This window comes from Pseudophryne corroboree, chromosome 7 (assembly GCF_028390025.1).
Source record: "Pseudophryne corroboree isolate aPseCor3 chromosome 7, aPseCor3.hap2, whole genome shotgun sequence".
Lineage (NCBI taxonomy): Eukaryota > Metazoa > Chordata > Amphibia > Anura > Myobatrachidae > Pseudophryne > Pseudophryne corroboree.
In genome coordinates this window covers 387,763,634-387,770,667 of record NC_086450.1, presented here as the reverse complement: position 1 = coordinate 387,770,667, position 7,034 = coordinate 387,763,634, and the positions used below count along the sequence as shown (strand labels likewise).

Genomic DNA, 7,034 nt, shown 5'->3' with positions numbered 1-7,034 from the left:
ACTTGTTGGAGGCTATCAGGCTCATTCTTCAAATTACTGATGATCCGGAGCCTGATGCTGCCCCTAAGAAACCGGACAGGTTTAAACGTCAGAAAGTGGTTAAACAAGTTTTACCTCATTCTGACCATTTAGTTGACATACGTCAGGAGTCCTGGGAAAATCCAGGGAAGAAATTCACGCCTCACAAGAAGATGATGGCTCGCTACCCCCTCGCAGCGGAGCCAAGTAAAAATTGGGAAACACCCCCGCCAGTGGATTCGCAGGTGGCGAGGCTGGTGGTATCCTCGGCTCTGCCTGTAACTACTGTCACATCTCTGAAAGAACCGACGGATTAGCGTGTGGAGGGATGTTTAAAGGCAATTTACACCCTAACTGGTGCTGCGCATAGGTCCACCATTGCAGCGACATGGGCTGCAGAGGCTGTTGAAGCGTGGGCTCAGGAGCTGGAGGCGGAGTTGCCTTCCAACGCTTCTGATCATGCTAGACAATGTCTGTCATATATTGTCACAGCGTCTCATTATATTAAGGAGGCGGCTTCTGATGCCGGTATTCTGACGGCCAAGGCTTTTGCTACGTCCATTTTGGCTCGCTGGATTCTCTGGTTACGGTGCTGGTCTGTGGATCTGGACTCTAAGAAAACCCTGGAGGTACTCCCTTTTAAAGGGAGACATTCTTTTCAGAGAAGACCTCAACAAGATAGTAGCTGACTTAGCTTCTGCTAAAACAGTATGTCTACCTAGTACTGCTCCTTCGGTGCCGAAGGCTAAGAGTACTCCCTTTCGCTTCTTTCGTCCTTCTTGAAAAGCAAAAAGTCAGGCGTATCCGAAACAGGTTCGCACTTCCAAACCCAATAAGCCCAAATCCAAATGGGACTGGGCTGCCCTTCAGCCTGCTTCCAAAACTGACAAGCCTGCCACATGCCGGGCCTCCCTCTTGGGGATCCCATGGTGGGGGGGCGACTTCTAGGGTATACCCAGGAATGGTTGAGGACCACTTCCAATGCCTGGGTACAGGAAGTCGTCACTCGAGGTTACGCCGTATCCTTCAAGAATCGTCCCCCTCATCGATTTTTGCCTGACAGACATCCCTTTGGATCAGGTGAAGGCAAAAACTCTTCATTCTGTGGTACAGTCCCTCCTGAACACAGGAGTGGTAGTACAGGTACCTCTGGCTCAGAGGGGTACTATTCACAGCTGTTCCTAGTCCCGAAACCGAATGGGTCCTCCCAGCCCATTCTCAACCTCAAGTCCTTTAACAAATTTGTGAGGGTCTCCAAGTTTCATATGGAAACTCTGCGCTCTATTGTTCTGGCATTAGAACCTGGGGATTATATTGTCTCCCTGGACATACAGGATGCTTACCTGCATATTCCCATTGCAGTGTCACATCAGCAGTACCTGAGGTCTGCAGTTGGCAACCTCCATTACCAATTTCGTGCGTTACCTTTTGGTTTGACCACGGCTCCGCGAGTTTTCAACAAGGTCATGGCGGTAATGAAGGCTGTACTCCGCCGTCAAGGGGTCAGGATCCTACCGTACCTGGACAACTTGTTGACCCTGGCAAATTCCCCAGAAATTCTCCTACGCCATCTGGATCTGACTGTCCATTTTCTGCAAGCCCACAGGTGGCTCATCAACTGAAAGAAATCTTCCCTGGTCCCTGCTCAGAGCATGGTGCTCCTGGGGGCGTTGTTGGACACTCACAACCAGCGGTTGTTCTTGTCTCAGGAGAAAGTCCTGAAGCTTCAGGACAGGATTTGATGCTTCCTATCTCGTCCGCAAGTGTTGATACATTCGGCAATGCAAATGCTAGGTCTCATGGTGTCGGCTTTCGACATGGTGGAGTACGCTCAATTCCATTCCCGCCCTCTGCAGAAGCTGATTCTTGCCAAGTGGGATGACCTGCCTCACTGGATCAGGTCTCAAATGATCTCCTTGTCTCCGGAGGTCCGTCTGTCACTGAGCTGGTGGCTTCAGGACCAACGATTGAGCAGCGGTCGTCCCTTCTGGATCTCCAACTGGGTCCTTCTGACAACGGATGCCAGTCTGAAAGGTTGGGGCATGGTGTTGGAGCAACACTCCCTTCAGGGTCGGTGGACCAAGGAGGAGTCTCTCCTCCCGATAAACATTCTGGAACTGCGGGCGGTGTTCAATGCTCTGAACTTGGCCCAGCATTTAATATAGAACAGACCTGTTCAAGTACAGTCGGACAACGCCACCACGGTGGCGTACATCAATCATCAAGGCGACACTCGAAGCCGCATGGCAATGAGGGAAGTATCACGGATTCTTCAGTGGGCGGAACGCCATCTGCCAGCCATATCGGCAATGTTCATTCCGGAGGTCCTAAACTGGGAAGCGGACTTTCTCAGTCGTCAGGATGTACACGCCGGAGAGTGGAGCCTCCATCCAGAAGTGTATTAACTCCTCGTGGACAGGTGGGGCCTTCCAGATGTGGACCTGATGGCGTCTCGACACAATCACAAGGTTCCGGTCTTTGGAGCAAGGACAAGGGATCCTCGAGCAGCATTCTTGGACTCACTGGCAATTCCATGGAACTTTCGGCTGCCATATGTGTTACCTCCAGTGTCAATCCTGCCCAGAGTAATAAGGAAGTTCAAGCAAGAAGGAGGAATCCTACTTCTGATCACTCCCGCGTGGCCCAGACGACATTGGTTCTCAGACCTTCAGGGTCTCTCGATAGAGCGTCCCCTTCTACTTCCACAGCGCCCAGATCTCCTCGTTCAGGGCCCCTGTGTATATCAGGATTTAGCCCGGTTGGCTTTGACGGCGTGGCTCTTGAAGCTTCCGTCTTGAGAGCCAAAGTATTTTCGGAGGCGGTCATTCAAACCATGTTGAAGGACCGGAAACCGGCTTCTGCTCGGATTTACCATAGGGTCTGGAATTCTTACTTTGCTTGGTGAGCATCTAACAATCATGACGCTTACAAGTTTAGTACGGCCAAACTTTTGGTCTTTCTACAACAGGGCCTGGACTTGGGCCTTTGTCTGGCCTCCATCAAGGTTCATATTTCTGACTTGTCGGTTTGGTTCCAGAGAAAAATTGTGACTTTACCTGATGTACATACGTTCACTCAGGGTGTGTTGTGGATTCAGCCTCCCTATATTCCGCCTGTGGCCCCTTGGGACTTGTCGGTGGTTTTGGAAGCATTGCAAGGGTCTCCATTTTAGCCTCTTGAATCTGCAGACCTAAAGTGGCTTTCTCTTAAGGTATTGTTTCTGTTGGCTATTGCCTCTGCTAGAAGGGTGTCGGATCTGGGTGCCTTGTCTTGTAGGTGACCATACTTGATTTTTCAATGTGATCGGGCAGTTCTTAGAACACGTCCCGGGTACCTACCTAAGGTGGTATCTTCTTTCCACCTTATCAGGAGATTGTGATTCCAGCCTTTGCATCTCCTGAATTGTCTTCCAAAGAGCGGTCTTTGGATGTGGTACGGGCTCTCCGTATCTACGTGAAGAGAACTGCCTCCATCAGGAAGTCGGATTCTCTCTTCGTTCTGTTTGGTTTTCACAAACGTGGCTGGCCTGCTCACAAGCAGACCCTGGCCAGATGGATTAGAATGGTGATTGCACATGCTTATGTACAGGCTGGCCTTCCAGCTCCTGCTACCATAAAGGCCCATTCTACTCGGTCGGTTGGACCTTCTTTGGCGGCCCACCGTGGTGCGACCCTTGAACAATTGTGCAAGGCGGCTACGTGGTCCTCAGTGAACACGTTCATAAGATTCTATGCCTTCGATACTTCCGCCTCCCAGGGTGCCCGCTACAGTGCGTCCCTCCCATAAGGAACTGCTTTAGGACATCTCCAATGTCATTCCCTGGGGAGCCCAGTGTACCCCGCAGCAGAAAACGAGATTTATGGTAAGAATTTACCGTTGTTAAATCTCTTTCTGCGAGGTACACTGGGCTCCACAGGGCGCCCACCCTGACGCACATAGCTTCCTAGGGTTGGTATGGCATTAGCTGCTGACACTTTCTCCGGTCATGAGAATGTGGTGTATGTGGCTACTAACAGTTGTCGTCTCTTTTGCCTGCTACTGCATTGGGCTGGTTAACAAAAACTGAGCTCCTGTGCACGGAGGCGAGGTTATAGAGGAGGCGCGCTAGGCATTCTAGGGAACAGTCAAAGCTTTGAGCCTGTTGGTGCCTCGGATCAAGATCCTACTCTACACCCCCAATGTCATTCCCTGTGGAGCCCAGTGTACCTCGCAGAAAGAAATGTAACAACGGTAAGTTTTTACCATAAATCTAATTTTTTCATTATTTCTCTGATTTTGGGTTGCCTTGTTTGTCAGTTTTTATTTCTCTGACTTGCGTCATTTTTTTGGGTGTCGTTAATGTATTTATTTTTTTAACACAGCTGTCTTCGAGGGAGCTGGACGTGGAACCTGCAGTGGAGGAGCTGGCAGAGCAAGCCACTGTAATGCCGGAGCTGGAGGAGAGTGAGGTGGTGATGGAAACGTGATGGAAACGCCCCAGCTAGAAAGAGACGCCTGCCGGCTACCCGTGGAAGATCTATCCCGTCCAGCAGGTCAGATACAGTCCTAAAAAAAAAAAAACGGATACATTTGAAGCTTTGGGAGAACATTTCGCCTGTGAGTTGCGGGACATGAACCCCATTCAGCAAAAATACGCTCAGTGTCTGGTATATGCCATTATAACACATGGCCACGATGATGAATTGGGCAACCACAGTGGCGTTGTGTTAGATACCAGACAGGTGCCTAGTACATCTTATACCCCTCCCCCATCTCACCTTCCCATGTATTCTGCGCCGGTAATTCCTCCTCAACAATACCCCACATACCCTGCGCCGGGTTTCCAAATGCCACAATCCCCCTTCCCTGGCACCTCTTCAAGTGGAGTGTTCACAACTCTGTTGAGTGCACACTCCACCCTTCAAGGTGACCAAAATTTTTGATCTAACTTTTTTTTCATTTTTTAATTTGCGTTTTTGTTTGCTGGCTTCAAATTTTTATTTGTCCTTACTCATCCAATATGTTTTTTCTGAAAGTCAATTGTATCATAATGTTGTTTTTTTACACTTTATTTGCCCCTGTAATAGAACGTTGGGAATTCTTTTATTTCTTGTGCACTTTAGAAATTCTGTCCTCAAATACTTTTACTTCTTCACCCCAAGTTATGTTGGCGCCACTATTTTTCGCTGCACTGTTTCTGGCCAATTGTTGGAATGCCTGATGCCTCTATTGGTGTAATCCCTGCTGTCATGGCACTCATTGGCCCAAAAATCGATGAATCCAGCCCAGAATGTTTCTAATTTATTGTTTTTCTAAAATGTGTAAGTAAAATTGTTCCTAAAAATTGTGTGGAGTCTTTATTTCTGGGTAATGCTTGAAGGTTTAGCAGGTATACACCTCACTAAACAAACTACAGAGCAGATATGCAGTTATATAAAATGTATGCTGTTATTTATTGTACAAAGAAGTCCGACGCACACTTCTAAAACCATGCCCAGTATTTAAATAAACCTTAAGGCCCTACACAATGGCAGATCTCATTGCACGATATGAACGTTCTCGTTCATTAATGAACGAGAACTCATTCATATCGTGCAGTGTGTAGGCACCAACAATTAACGATGCGCAGCCCCACGCTCGTTAATCGTTGGTGCACTGTCGCTTATGCATGCAGGCCAATATGGACGAGATTGTCCATATCAGCATGCATTGCTATGGTGACGGGGTGAGTGAAGAAACTTCACTCCCCCGGTCACCTTCCCCCCGCCGCCAGGTCGCCGGCTGGTCGCCCAGTCTATAGGGCCCTTAAATCTTTCAAATCTTTCATAGACATTGTTCAGTGTGTATGCACATAATCGTTGATGGGAAATCTTTCATCTATCATATCTTTCATCTTTTAAATCTTTCGAATCTACACTTTTTTCGGATCTCAGTTTTTAGTTTAGTCCAATTTTAGTCCTGAAATAAACTGTAGTTATTACTTTTAGTAAAAATTTGAATTATTATAATAATTATATATTATTATAATTATATATATATATTGTATTATTATAATTATAATTATTCTCATTATTATCATATAGGCTGTACAAGTTTATTTCAAACCATATGGATCATCAAGGAGAAAACAACAAATGTACAGTAACTTGTTCTTTTCATTTTGTTATGGTATAATAGTTTCCTTCTTTTGTGTTCTGCTAGATCTTAGATTGATAAAGGTACTTCTTAAGTAATTATGGAGAAATGGTACAGTAGAAATATATACACATAGATAACACAGAATTTATTTCAGATCAATGCAGAGTTAAGAGTTTTTCTGTAGATCCTTCAAGATAAATAAATCAGGAAATAACATTTTATTTGTTTGTTTATTTGGATGATTCTTTACAATTACACATTTATATATTTTTCAATTCTGTTTATCTACAGGGGACACAAAAACTTATTTCATTCCAGACAGTAAATAGGATACACAACCCTAATGATGAACCAAATCAATGGAAATGATATCAGTAGAAGACAAATGAACTGAAAGCAAAACCTCAGCAAGTAATAATATAAAATGAAGTTTCAGGATTTGGTAATTTCAGTGTAAGCAAGTGATAAGTGAGAGTCATCTAGCACTGATGGGTTTTACTAAGAGAAATACAGCTACAAAAAGCATCTACAAAGAATAATGAACTTTTAAAGTAATGATTTTTTTCCCAAGAAACTGTACAACAAAATATCCAAAAATAAAATAACTAATTTTCACACTTGACAGAGAATAACTTTTTACATTTCTTAGTATACAAAAGTGTTTCTTACTATATTTTTGGGTATATGAAATAAATGTACATTTCCCTTAATTCCATGTGTCAATTTGAAGATACTGTACCTTTGCTATATGGGAAGTAGTTAGTTTCCCAACGAATGGGATCCCGGCGGTCAATATACCGACACCGGGATCCTGAGGGAGGACAGAAACATGGCGTCACTATACCAACACCAAACGGGATACCGGCATCAAAATAACGACAGCCGGCATCCCAATCGTC

General features: G+C 45.6%; 1 long non-coding RNA gene across 1 annotated transcript; it reads left to right on the top strand.

Moving 5' to 3' along the window:
• Positions 1-4,043: 4,043 nt before the first annotated feature.
• LOC134943763 (uncharacterized) lies at positions 4,044-6,719 on the top strand. The gene is made up of 3 exons (XR_010181733.1): positions 4,044-4,550; positions 6,081-6,133; positions 6,427-6,719. It is a non-coding gene; the product is annotated as an uncharacterized LOC134943763 (long non-coding RNA).
• The last annotated feature ends 315 nt before the right edge of the window (positions 6,720-7,034 follow it).